The sequence below is a fragment of the Condylura cristata genome, unplaced genomic scaffold, assembly GCF_000260355.1.
Source record: "Condylura cristata isolate star-nosed mole 26May11 unplaced genomic scaffold, ConCri1.0 scaffold00001, whole genome shotgun sequence".
NCBI lineage: Eukaryota > Metazoa > Chordata > Mammalia > Eulipotyphla > Talpidae > Condylura > Condylura cristata.
The window spans coordinates 78951391-78966366 of record NW_004567102.1 but is presented as its reverse complement, the minus strand read 5'-3'; the positions used below and the strand labels follow the sequence as shown (position 1 = coordinate 78966366).

Genomic DNA, 14976 nt, shown 5'->3' with positions numbered 1-14976 from the left:
CTTGTTGGTTAGATGCTTTCTATGAGTGACTTACATAATAAGAAATGGCCACATATTCATTCATGACCTTATCCATCCAGTGACTATTCATGGAACCTCTTTATGTGCCTTAAAAACGTAGCTGAGCATTTCTGGAAGTTATGAAATAATGACTCGAGGAGCAAAATGTGAATCACCATAAAACATTTACAGTCATGTTCCCCTCCCTCCCGACTTTCTCTGGGCTTTGACTATCAGCCCTTTAACTTAGACACTTTCCCTGTAGTTTTGTTCCAGTTATCTATTACTGCATGCTTAGCAAACTACCCCAAGCTGTAGTGGCTTGCAATAACAGATTATAATTGTCTTCCATAGTTCAGTGGACTGACGGGACACAGCTTGGTAGTTCTTCTCCAGGATCAGTTATATGGCAGAGTGGGGGGGACCCCACTTCCACAGGGGCTAAATGTCCAAGATGGCTCACAGTTGACTGGGAGCTCCACTGGCCATCAACTGAAATGTCTACATATGGCCTCTCCACAAGCCTTGAGCTCCCCACAGTCTGGTGAGAGCTGGAATCTCAGCATCATGAGAACCAGCATCCAAGCTTGCAGAAGCTTTGAAACTTCCAATGACTTCCTAAGGTATAACCTTGGAAATTCTAGAAAGTTGCTATAAGAAATAGTCTGTCCATCAAACTAGCCAGTATGGCCAGCCCAGATTAAGAGGAAGAGAATGAATCTCTCGAGAGGCTTGCGCTCATAAGGAAGGAACTGACAGCTGACAGCTTGGAGACTTCCTATCACAGGCTTTCTTGTGGAAAGTCCCCTGGTTGCCATTACTATATGCTTTTCACAACTTTGCATGTTTTCCTCAATTAATTCTCACAACAACCTGGTTTTCCTTATGTTCAAAATGACAAAAAATAGGCAGAAACTGGTGATGTGACTTGTTCAAGGTCAAACATTAGGAGTGGCAGATTACAGATTTAAATCTTGGTACATCTAACTCAAAGCTCAAGTTTCCAAATGATGTGACACTGTCTGAGGTAATTACAGTATGTGAAGGTCGCCTCAAGAAAGGAAAAAGAAAGGAGAAGGAGGTGGATAGAGCCACTTAGCAGCAGGCTCAGGAGAAACAGGAGAAGGATGTGGATAGAGGCATTTAGCAGCAGGCTCACACTCCTTCGCTTCTTGGGTAAGTTCTCAGTGTTTATGCCCCCAACATTCATGGAAATGGAAAACGGACTCTAATTTATATGAAGCATTTCAAGGGCACCTACTCAGTCAAATGAGGGTGCAATCCATATTTTGAATTAAATCTTGTCAGGTGACATTTATTAAATGGAACAAATGCTTTTCGGGATATTTAAATTATCTTGAAGGTAACCCTAAAAGTAACCCAGCGATCGAGTCTGAGCTTTAAAAATCAATTAGAAGATGTGATTCACTATTATGCTATAAACAAGTTGCATTATTAAATAAACGTTTCCATCCTTAAAATAAAGCTGGATTCAGAGCACAAGGCAGCTGATTGTTTCTGCCTCATTTCCCTTGCGCTGCAGGGGGCAGCACTGATCAATTAACGGCTTCTTCCCTCTTTCCAAACAAAAGGAAGAGTCATTTCCTTCCATGAAATGCTTCAGCTACGATTTTCATTGCGGGATGCGTCTTCTCCACGAAGAGTTATGTCTTGTGTCTTTATCTCAAACTCCACTTAACAGAGGAGACATCATTTTGGGAAGAGAAAGATTCATAAAGAACTTCTATGCTTCTCAAATTTGAAATGTCTATATGGAATTATTCTTTCCCCAACAAGAAACAATTCAGACATAAAAGAGAAGATAAAGATAAAAAGGAAAGTTAACCAGAAAAATCATCATCAGGGAGTGAAAGTGTCCCCGGGATCTACATAGGTGTTGGTTCCTTAAGAATGTTAATCTTTTGGGATAGGGACACTTCTTGGCTCTGGCCCATGCTACCAAGGGCTGAGTGGAATAAAAACCTTTTTTTCATTGATTTTCTAAATGAGGAAGGGCAAACATAGAGATTATCTGAGCAGTGCTGCCCCCTGCTGGTAGCAGGTATGCAACCCTGCAAACAGAGGTTTCCTACAGCCTCCTTCCCCATTGGCTAGGAACAGACCCTCTCACACCCACAGAGGGGAAGTGACAGGCAAAGGCTGGGAGTTACAGCTTTCGGTTCAGCTCTCACTCTACTCCACTCAGACTTCAGGAACACCCAACACACAGAATCCACAGTTCCAATACAGACAGTGCTTAAAATCACTGTGCTGTTTGGTTTTTTTTGCAAAGATATATATGGGAGTTCAGTGCTCTGTGGTGAATCTTCTTGGTTCCGACCTATTAACTAGGCCTGTCAGGATTTTCCTTAAACACTGAAGTATGGTTCGCGGGATATGTATGCTATTTATACTTCTCTATGACTCATTCATGGGATAAAAATAATAGAAAAAGTCGGGTCACTATTCCAATGTGTAGTTTCTGGGGACAAATTCTTTCACAATTGAGCTAGTAATCTGAAGCTGGATTTAAGAGAAATGAATTTGATAGTTACAGTCAGGAAATTCCAAAATCTTTCTTTTTATGTATGTACTCTCAATTTTATATAAGCTTTTAAGTTTTGTTTTGACTTTTATAGATGCTTATGCCTTAACTATAACTCTGATGATTGTGTGCAAAATCTTACTGGTCAAAGTTGACTAAAAAGTTTAGAATCTCTGGCCCTCCCTGGTGGCGCAGCGGGTTAAAGTGCTGCACTGAGAAGCTTAAGCCGCTTCTGCATGAGTTCGATCCCCGCCTGCCCCGAAAGTGACCACATGGCGTGGCAGACCTCTCCTGACCCTCCCGCTGCTCCCCTCAGCAGTGTACTACGTAGATCTGCCTGTTCTGCTCCCCTCTCTGTCCCTGGTGAATTCTGTCACCCTCTGCACTCTGGCCTGTACCCCAGTTCTGTATGAATAAATAAGTCTTTAAAAAAAAAGTTTAGAATCTCACAACTGCCTGGCATCATGAGTAGCTTAAGTTTTTGGTTCACTTCTACATTCTTTCTTCTTGTAGGGCACAGAAGGCAAGTTCATTTGGTCACTACTGCCAGCAAACATCATCCAAGAAACATGCTGGGAAAGGTGCTGTGATGAGAACCTAGGAAGCTTTGGGGCCACCTCTGTAGTCTCCCAGGGGTCAGCCCGGGGCTCTGGGAACACTGGAGATGTTCTCAGCCATTCAGCAGCACAGGGACAAGCTCTTCATAGCTGATGCAGCCACCGCTGTCCTGTCCTGGTATCCCGCCAGGAGCATCTCTGCTTTTCCCTCTGCTATCTTCTTGCCCGGTGTGATGAGAACATATCGAATTTCAGCACCTATGGCAGGTCCTCTCCTTCCTGAAGAACACGAGGAGGCTTTCCACGTCTTCCTCATAGGTGCCTGGTTCATGTTCTTAGCCACAGTCTGCAGTACAGTCAAGAAGTGCTGAGAGTTCAGCACCTTCACATTCTTCTCGTCGCTCTTGGGACTCCCCAGAACCTGAACACCTTGGGGCTTGGCTTGTGGGGGCCTGGTCCAGGGCCTTCATGACATCCCCATACCGGCTGTGAACATCTTGATGCACCCTGTTCCACCAAACCTCTGGAAGGCCGCCTTACACTCAGCAGTATGGTCCTCACGAGGCCATACATCTTGACCACTCAGCTCTGCAAGACTTTTCCTGACATTCTTTTAGTCCCTACCCACACCTTTTGTTCCAAGGGAACATCCATATGGTACTCATAGAGAAGTTATTGGAGGTGTTTTCACTTCACATCTAATTGATGTCTTCACAACTCTCATGTAATGAAAACTGGCCAGGAAGCTCTTCAGCTTCCTTTCCCAATATCAAAGACTTGAGTTGCCTTCATCCCTTCCCTACCCCAAATATGTCTCCTAGGAGGCTTTCTGGGACTTGCCCCATTGACCTGGCACCTCCTCTAGTTGACAGCACTCTGTATTTATGTTCTCAGTGTTTACATTGTTATTTATGGTGAAATGACGTGTGTGTGTGTGTGCGTGTGTATGTGTGTGTACATGCATGAGTGTGCCTGTGTACTTCTGTAGGCTAAGCGAAGCTAGAAGCTTCCTGAGCACAAGTGCAGAGCCTCTGATTTCTTTAACATTGTTCAGACATACCTGGCTAACCTTCTCTAGAGGAGAGAATTCGAATGACGGTGGTGTTAGAAGACCGGCTCTAGTAAGACTGCACCATGAGCGCCCCGTCTCACCTGCCTGAATAAACGTGTCTGTTTCTCGAGGATGCTGTCTGCTTATCCTGCAGCCTGCCTGTCTGCTGGTCACGACCAATTAGCATAATTACTATCTGCAGGCCTTGCCCTTCATTGATCCTGCTGGTTAGAGCAGTTTATAGCCGAGGGCTGTGCTGACAGAGGAACAAATACATCTACCAGCGACTCTTGCTCCTTTCCGAGTTTCTCACGATCACGCTGTCTGCTTTTGTTTTAGATTGAGCTGCCCTGGTTCTCATTTCTCCCAAGTTTGCTGTGGTAGGATTCAGTTGATTGCTTACCCCAGCATTGGAGAGCCGTGGGAAGATGTTTACAACAAAAGTTTGCTTGTAACACAGACAAATCTGATCACGCTATCAAATCAAACATCAAACCCTACAAATAACCAGCAAGGTATTTATCAAAGGCCGTGGCAGCACCATCTGGAAGGATTTTTTTATTTTATAGAAAGGGTGGAGGCTCAAGTCCCTGGGTTCTGAAAGGACTCTCACGAAGCTATTAAAGAAAAGAAAGAACAGTGAGAAAACTGGTGAAAGCCCAACCTGGTTGCTGAGCCACTGTCAGCAAACTGGATTCCCGAGTTCTAGAAGCTACAAGTATAAGGTAACATCCCCTGCTGTAAAGATTGTTTCTAATTTATACAAGAGTCAAGGACCTGAGTATATAATGCTAACATTAATCACACTGAATGGTGGCCACATGGCTTGTGCACATTTGTGTGTCTATAAAATAGCCATTTGATAGACAGGAAGGGCGGCCATGCGACAGATCAGTTGAGGGGACTCTTTCGGGGTCGATATCTCAGAAGGTCCAGGGCCGACATAAAGGGTCAGAAAACAAGAGGCTCGTGCTTCTTGAGCTAATTCTGGTTGCACACAGGGTCCGGCACAAGGAAGACTTTGTGCAGGGCTTCAGTGTGGCTGGAGATTGGCTGACTGGGCCCTGGGTGGGCCGGTCAGGAAGATGATAAACTCTGTATAGACTATCCTGAGCCCTCCCTGGGCTCAGTGGAACAAACCCCGTGGTGGGTTCGTTCCGTTTCCTGTGATATGAAAGGCAGGGAAGACACCCCGACAGGCCACCTCCAGCCAGTCCTTCCTGCCTCCATCCGTAGCCAGCCACCATCCCTGAGGGATAGCATGTCCTTTCCTGGGATTTACATCGGTATGCTCCTTGTTCTTGGGAAATGGATAGGATGGTCATCCATATTATCTGCTTGGTCCATTACTCACCCCTGCAGTGGCATCTCCATAGCCAAATATGACTTCATCTTATTAGGTGGACACTGCAGATTTCTCTTAACAGATGGGAACCGGGGAGAAATTGGTTGCTATAATTTCATTTGAATGATATAATATGTAACACTTATTTGGTAATGTATTTGACAGGCACTTCCAGGCACCAATCAAACATAACCTGGGTGAGTCAGCACATGTGGGCAGCGCTGGAAATTTGGAGAAAGTAAGAGGTGGCCCTGGTGACACTGAGTCACAAGATTAAAGCATGTGAAGGTGCTTCCAGGCCTTGAGTTTCCCTTAACATTTGCCGATAAGTTCCTTTTGATGAATCTAGGTTATCTTGGGTATTCTATCACTTTCATCCCCAAGGTCCCATCCACGACAGTAAGAGTCAATTCTAGGCATGATTGAGCTCTGCTGGGGGAGAGAGCCACCAGCTGATTCCTATCATTGCATGAATGTGGCTCTAAACAGAAACAGGAAATAGGGGGATGTCATCATCCTTCTGCAAAATTCTATGTCATGGTCCTAAAATATTGGGCTCACGTGGATGGTGAACTTGTTCAGAACAGTCATCTTGGAACATACATGGTGACTGGAGAAGAATGTGTTCAGGCAAGAAGTGGTGGTGCAGGGGTTGATGTTTCAACATTATCAAGCTAGTACTGGTCACTATAGCACGCGTTCGATCCCCAGCTGGGGACTGACCCACATGGGGCAGAGACCTCTTCTGACCCACCCACTGCTCCCCTCAGCAGTATATTTCAGTCAATCCAACTGTTCTGCTCCCCACTCTGTCTGGTGAATCTTCTCATGACCCCCCACACCTCTGGCCTATACCCCAGCTCTTAAATGCATCGATCAATAAATAAGTAAAATAAATCTTAAAAAAAAAAAGAAATATGAAATTAAATGAAATCCCGCATATATTACCGAAAGGAGTCAAGTCTGTTTTTGTAATTAACTAGGATTCTATCGCTGTTCTCCAGTGATATTCTATGAAACAGATACTTTTAAGCAAGAATAACTTTAGCGGAAATAGGGAAGGAAATTTCAAGCTCACTGATGTGAAAATATTTCTACGATCTCCACCTTGGGATGCTTGTGCAGGTGCATAGAGGAAACTTTCTCACATTTAAGAACAAACCCAGATCACCTCAGCAGGATGATTCTAGGTGGGTATGTGGACATTGGGAGACTTACTTTGAGGCCAGCTCGGGACTCAGATTGAGAGTCACTGGTGAAAACCTGCCCCAGGACACAGTGACCCTAGTGACTGCCATCTGTTGATTATGGTTTCCATCCAGATTTTCAGTCTGTTATCCACATTGAAAAAGACACAAACATTAGCATCCAAGTAATTAACCACCACAGCATCTGTGCCCAGGGCAGAATACATGGGTCATTTTACATGCATAGTCCACTCAAGCCTAAAGGTGACCTTGGCAATAATTCTGGAGCCCCGACCTGGATGGGTGCCTGGCATGGAGTGAGATTCTGACATGCCTAGTTCTGGGATAAATAATGGATCATGTAATAGAAGGAGCTATGCAATTATACATATGTATATGCGTATCTATATAGTGACATTATTTTTGATTAAGGATATCCTTAATCCAAAATATGATTCAGTGGCCATAATGGCACAAAATAATAGAGCTATGTAAATAGCCTGAAAACAAAAAGCAAAAAGACTAGGGAATGAGAATTTGAGGCACAAAAACACCAGATGGTGCCAAGTGTGAGGTGAGGATTAAAGAGCACACCAGAGAGTCCTAAATATTTGCTTGCGATTGGCTTCGGGCATAAGAGATGAGGAGAAAAACATGGTCAGTGACAAGATTCGGCCTTTTTACAGTAAATTCAAGAAGAAAGAGAAACAAACCCGTTCAGTTCAGGTGAGGCCGTTTCCTGACACTGAGACAGGAGGGGAGTGGGATGTCCCCCTGGTTAGAGCAGCCCTTAGGGACAGGAGAGGACAAAAGCCTCCCTCCCCCTCTGGCAGGGTCTCTATGCTACTCTCCTCCCTGCTCAGTCAATGTTTGCCGAGTCTTCCTGCGAGGCAGGCCATGTGTTCACTGTTCTCCTTGGTATTTTAGCATCTCATGACAACACAAAAGTGACAGCAGCAGGTATTACTGCCTTTCCAATGATGAACACAGTCCTGGGGCAGGAATGGCACAGAGGGACCACCGGTCCCACTGCAGACTCTGTCCTTATCTGCTACAATAGGTGACTTTTACAGAAAGACAAGTAGCTAAGAAAACATCTCTGGGTAGTTTCTAAGAGGACCAGATTTCCTAAAGGTGTTTCCCACAAGGTATAGATTTTTTCTGAGGACTCTATGAGGAAAAGGAAACGATAATCTTATTAACAGATCATGTTTGGGATAACATTTATGGCCAATTGTTTCTTTCATGAAACTAAAGCTTAAAATCAACCTAATGAAGAGCCTAAGTTTCAGTGTATTGAAACGCTAAAATGTCCATTTACTCTTGAACTGAACGGGTTTGAAGACCTTTACTCAAGGTCAGGTTCAACAGAACAGACCCAATCAGGGGATGGTGTGGCTCCTAAGACAGGCCATGAGGGATCCCACCTGGCCATTCACCCAATGGCCTTTGCCTGTGGTGTCCACTGAAAGGTTGTGGTGGTGGTGGTGGTGGGGGGGTGGTGGTTACCAAGCCCAGCTTTACTTGCCAGAGGTGAAGTGGCCTAGGACAGCCTCCTATCTGACACACTCCCTTGAGGGCAGAGTGAGGCAGAAGATTTTCACAGTAGAGGCTGCTGCAAGAAAAACGAGGCATTTCGAGAAGGATACCAATAGCAGGCATCACATGAGAATCCAAGGCCTGAAAAGGAGCTATGATTGGTTTGTGTGGGCAAAAATATTGTGGGACAAAAAGGCAGAGACAAATATAGTGCTGAGCTCTGCAAATATAGTGCACACACACAGGCTATATAGAGAGTCAAGAGATGGAACTTATCGTCTGTAAGCATGGTGACATTCTGATGCTCAGCTCCCCCATCTGTCTCTCTGTCACATCACAAATATGCAGAGGGCAGGATTCAGCCTAAATGGTCCCTCCTGCAGCCTGGTAGAGTCACCAGCTCGTGAAGGTGTGTATGGGTGGAGGTGATGAGAGACAGAATAGCGGTGGACATTGAGGAAGAACACTTCCTATGTGTCTGCAAGATCTGCTCTGAGCTAAGAATAAGTTAACAATGGGGGTGGGGTGAGAATTACGGGAAATACAGACAAAGCATAAACTGGAAGGAATCTATCCATCTAATGAGCCACCCTGCCTTCCCGCAACCAGTCTCCCAAAATGTTTTCTTAACAAGTTTGTTTATTCACAGCAGGAGACATTTTCCAACTGATCTGTTTGAGGACGCATTTAATTACTGTCATGTTGATAATGAAGAGTCTTCTCATCCTTCCACCTACAGACTTAATTGTATGTACACCCATCTTTTCTTATTCACCCCACTTCCTTCCAGCCAGAGCTAACCCTAGAGACCCGCCCCCTCTTCTCACTTCCTTTTGCTGCTTTCACCACCAATTATCCCCATTCCTGTTTCTCTCTCTCCCTCCCCCTTAGTTTCAAATAATCTCAGCTTAATATAAACCTCCATTTCTTGTCCATTAAAGCTTCTGGATAGTAGAGTCTATACCAGTGGGATCGCCTCAGTTGAGCACTGGATTCCGGCAGGGACTTTCAAGCTCTGCAGTGAGCCTGCCACTAGCTCTTAGAGACCCTGTCCCTGACACGCAGTGGGTCAGACAGCGGGATTACCGTGGTTTCTATTCATTCCCAAATGCTTGCACTTCCCGTTTATGACTATTTCCCTTCTCTAAGCTTTGCCTGCCCTTTTAATTCATGGCTAATGGCAAAACTCCATAAGTATTTTTCAGGACTCCTCATCAGTGACTCTACTGCCTTCTTGAGAACTTCCTACCAGCAACTTGTGGACCTGGGAATCCCATCACCTGGTCTTCTACATGTTTCTCAAATGTTGTATTTCTCACTTTTTAAAAAGGCACCAAACTTCACAGAGTCAGCGAGCCGAATACCAGGGCATTATAGTCAACACTGTCCCTTCAGAATGTTTTGCAGTTTCTGTCTCCTTTTGTCCATTTCCACTGCTCGGCTTGGGGTCTTAGCATGGTAGCTGAGAATGCTTTTGTAATGAGTCCTCCTGATTCCAGTCTTGTTCCCCTCACAGCTACCCTGGACATTGCTTTTGAATGGAACAATTTCCTCTACTGTATGCTTTCCCACGATGCCCTCCCCTCATTTCTTCCTGATACACCTTACACCCAGCAGCTGCAAGCTCCTCATATATGTATGTCTGGCAGTGCACTAACAGGTGTCTCTGCATCACCATCTTACTTTTTCAGATTCAGCTGATGGAGGGGAGCACTGGGCACCTTCATATCCCTAAGCTGACCATGGACTCTGGCACATAGTACCTGCTTAATAAATTCTGGTTCAGTGAATAAGTAAATAGGCAATTCTGTCTGCTGGACATGGTCTTATTTGACAGCTTTTCCAGAGGGATTAAGAAAGGCAGACAAGAAAGAAAGAAAGAAATGCAACGCACAAATGGCCCTGACCCCAGAGCAGGACGGGAATTTGAGCAGGGAAGGGAAGACAGATTTGTGCACGCGGGGCAAGTCCCACCCACACGAACGGCTTTGCTTGACAAATCTGTTCCCCTCTCAAGTCTAATTTTTTTTTAAAGATTTATTTATTTGTGCATACAGAACTGGGGTACAGGCCAGAGGCTCAGGGGCGGCGAGAGGCTTCACCAGAGACAGAGTGGGGAGCAGAACAGGCAGATCAACGAAGTACACTGCTGATGGGAGCAGCGGGTGGGTCAGGAGAGGTCTGCCGCACCAGGTGGTCACCTCCGGGGCTGGCGGGAATTGAACTCATGAGGAAGAGGCTTTAGATTCTCAGTGCTGTGCTTTAACCCGCTGCGCCACCAGGGAGGGCCCTCAAGTCTAATTTTATGCACGTGAGAAACCATTTCTTAACTTCAATGCCACATACGAGTTTCATTACAGGCCAAGCAGAAGGCAATAAAGCACCCTGGAGACATAATAATAGCAAGAACGCATTTGTAGATATGGTTTGGCTCAGTATTTGAATAAGGACTATGTTTAATGCAGAAGAAACTATTGCAGACATCTATACTGTTGGAAGTAGATCATTAACTTACTAACACAAATCAAAAGAACAAAACATTTGTAGGAATGGGGTCCCTTCCTCCCAGGCAAAGCCAAGCCACTCTTATTTCATGTTTTATTTTGTTCTCCCTGTTTCATGCCCATTTCTTACGAATGCATTTGATTTCCAATAATTTAGTGGTCACAATATGGGCTTCTAGTGGTTCTTTCTGTGAAAAACTGATTTTACAGTAATGATGGGAAACTTGCTTTTCTTCAGCTTCAACAGCAAATAGTAAGGGGAGTTTTGAATTATCAACAGTACATTGTGTAACTGGGGGTGCAAAATGCTGGTTGCTAATAAGTTAAGCCTATAAAACCTTATCCAGTCACCTTTTTCTGACATGGCTTCTCCATCTCATCCTGTTGGATATTAGGAATGAAAAAATGAAGATAATTTGTATGCATATTTTTGACAAACATTTTAGGGCTCTGTCATGATGAAGGACTAGTAACAAAGGCTTTTCTGGCTTTGTTACCTCACCACTTTCTGGAAAATGGTTTAATTAATGACAACGCTGCTTCCTTTGGATTAATCATGGAACATTTACCAAGAGCCGGCTTAGGAATGCGCGGACCCACGCTAGTGTCTCCCTGTCCACAAGATGGCAGTAAATGGTTGATGAGTTTCTGTGATAATTTTAGTCTTTTGTGTGAGAATGTGGGATGGGGGGAGGGAGTGAGACTTGTTCTAAAGAGAAAAATTTTATTTTTTGATGTTTTATATTTTTATATCCAATAAATCCAATAGGATAAAATGCATCTAAAATGCTTTCAGTGGGTGACATCAGTTACCTGGCTCATCATAACAGTTAAACTGTGAATCAAGACAAAAATATAATTGGTCTCTATCATAGCTGTATATGACCGACAAGATGAACAAATAATTAGCATTTGGCTTGGAGGAATGACAGCATTCTAAATATATGAGCTAATAACTTCAAAATAAATGAACGGATTGGTTTACTTCTGAATCCCAGGTGAGTCAATGTGATAGGCATAACAGTTTCAAGCGATGACAAAGTCCAAGGCACTTGGGTCTTCTTCTCAAGAAGCTTTAGATCACCAGAGAATAGGAAGGTGTATTCACATCATATGTGTACAAGGTAATGGGTGACAGAGTGTTTCTACAACAGCCGTATCATGGAAGTGGACTTGACATACATTACCTCTAACTGTGGGCAATCAGGGAAAGTGTTTTTCAAAGCGATGATCCGACATTTTTGCGGAAGAATGGGTGGAATTCAGATTTGCAAACTGTATGCCTATAGGTATGGGCATAAAAGCATACCAGCACACCTAAAGCAGGTGAGGAGCAAAATATATATATAAAAGGTAGGACTGGGAATAAAGTTAGCCATCTGTTGGATGCTAGGTTTAGAAGTCTAGATTTTATTCAGGAAGCAGTGAAGGACCCAGAAAGTTTTGAGCTGAGTAGCATAGCAGCTGTGCTTTAGAAAGAACAACCTGGAATCAGAGAGGATGGAAGGATGGAAACGGAGAGGAACTGGCTGTGTAATAGTGCATGTTCTAGAAAAGGGGGGTATGGTCATATCCAAGCTATTATTCTAAAGCCAGGACCATTAACTTCATTCTTTAGGTCATTTTCCTTCTATAAAAAGCAATAGGTTGGGCCAGGTGGTTCTTTTCAGCTCCAAAAACCACAGCCTGGCTAGGATAATAGCAGGGGTGTAGAGACAGGGGATGGACACCGAAAGATTAGCAAGGCAGGCCCAGCAGCACCTGGCCTCTGAGTTAAAGTGAATGGAGGGACACGGGATGGAGTACTGGCAAGGAAAGGGAGAAGGACATTTTGTACAGCTGGTGGCCGACAAAGACAATAGGGTTGTAAATAGGAAATAGCACCACCAGCGTTGCAAAGAATCTATTTTCAGCTTTGAAATACTGGTGATACACACAGGCAATATTTATAGCATTTAAATCATGGACAAGAGGATTGTTTATATTACTCTGAATATTTGGATAAATTATCTACTAAGGCTGTCTCCATATTCTCGTTCTTAATAAACAGAGTTCAGTAGATATCGTGCTATTAGAGAAAGCAGGAAGGTTTGTACATGTGATGTGGCGAAGGAAACAAAACTGGCCTTTCTTCATATACAGAGATGGTGCCAGGGACCTGCCTTGAGGGCACTGGACTGGAAGATGCCTCCCCACCTGTGCGGCAGCAGATCACCCCTGGCCATTCCTGGGGTGCTCACAGAGTGACATGGATATGAGGGAAAGTTGGGGGTTCGCTCAGGTTGAGTCACCTCTGAGGAGCTGGCCCTCAGTCCATTATTAACTCACAGCAGAAGCAACCCCGTGGGGTGGTTTTTCTCCACCCAATTCCATCCAGTCACCAGTGCAAATAGAGTTTTGCACAAAAAGGACAAATGTGAAGTCAACAACGGTTATCAGGGAGTGAGTCAAGAAGTGCAATTTCCAGGGCTGTCACAGGGTGAGATCAGACAGTTGCAGGCCAATCTCCACGGCCAGGAGAGTGTCCAAAGACATCTGGCCAGGAGAGTGTCCAAAGACATCTGACCCCTGAGGGTGGGTTGGCTCAAAGGATGGGATGTGCCTCTGAATCCCAGAGTTAAACTCTGATGTCGCTGGGGGGCACACTGAATGTGAAATTGGCATTTCCACATAGCGTGGAGGATGCAGTTGCCCATTTCCAGAATGTTTCATCAGCACGTCAAGTCCTGGCCTTTATGCACCATCGAATGGGATGTGTATCTATATTTATTAAGAAAACAATGTGGGCTCTTTAGTAACTAGAGCTACAACTTCCTAATCTGGTCACTTTTACAGATAGAAAAATTACCAAACTCTGACCATCCTTACTCACATATTTACATATGTAATTGTGTATGAATTTACATTTGATTTCCAATGTTTCTAAAACTCTAACACACTTCTCCTGATAGTAGCTCAATGATAAGACACAGAAGAGGGAGTTTGTAGACAAATGAAGGATCTTGGAGGCCTCTGGTTAACTTCCTCAACTTGCTAATGCCAATCATTCCTACAATGATTACCTTCAAAAGTAACATAGAACTTTCTTTTTAAAATCTACTTTTCCTTCTTTTAAAAAAAATTAGCTTACCCATTAAAGCAATGTTTGCCCTAGTGTGAAAGACATTAGCAATTGAGCTTAGTTGGTACATTTAATTTTCAGCTGTGAGTTAACCATCGCTCCTGCCTAAGCCAATTTTCCCCTCATTTCTCAGTCACTTGGGGCATCTCCTTTTAGGAATCTGTCTATGCAGCTGCATCACAAAGCAGCCTGAGCACCTCGGTGAAGAAACGAGGGCTTCACTCCTTCCTTCATTACCACCACCCGCTCTGCCAGGCCTGGAGCAGGCACGTTGGCACACATTGCTTATAGCAGTGAGTCACGCCTCTGCTCCTCCCGGTCCTCACTTACAAGCGAGCACTTGTGCATTTAACTTTGCCAACACAACACGCAGTATGAAGGCGAACTTGAAGTTACCTAGTCAGCACACATGAAGGCAAGATGTAATGATCATGACATGAATACTTATCGGTTGAGGCCTCCCTGCTCTGTGTATTGAAAAATCTATTATCCATAAGGTGCGAAGATTATGGGATGTAAGAAGAAACTTCACAGTGATCTAGAGCAACCTGTGCCTTAACCCAAAGTGCTCAATCTCCTCCTTGGCCAGAGTCCTATGCTTCTGCCTGAACAGGAGCTGTGGTGAGGTGCCATCACCCCCGCGGATAGTTCATTCTCTGAGCAAACCTGTGATTATCAAGATGTTCCTCCGTATAATGATAATTATAAGGACATAATCTGGGTACCTTTTATTGGTTCTGTTTCTAACCTATAAATAAGAAAAAAAAATTCTAAGCCTCCACATTATGGTCCTTAAAGTGACTGGACTCATGTATCAAGTCTACTCTTTTTTTTAATTCTTAGTGAGTTTGGCCTTTTCCGCACAATTGTTCAGTACATTTTCAAAATAAGCTATGAAAATGTCATCATTAGACCCTCCCTGGTGGTGCACCGGATTAGAATGCAGCACTGCAAGCTGGCTGCAGCTGCTTCAGGGTGAGTTCAATCCTCTGCCCAGGAGGTGACCCACGTGGTGCAGCAGACCTCTCCTGTCTCTCCCATTGCTCCCCTCAGTAGTGTACTGCGTCAATCTACCTGCTCTGCTCCCCACTCTGTCTCTGGTGAATCCTCTTACACCCTGGCCTGTA

At 44.3% G+C, this 14976-nt stretch overlaps 1 pseudogene; it reads right to left on the bottom strand.

The window, feature by feature from the left end:
• Window positions 1-3215: 3215 nt before the first annotated feature.
• The window catches only part of LOC101630182, a 188040-nt pseudogene continuing 176279 nt past the window's right edge, over window positions 3216-14976 (bottom strand).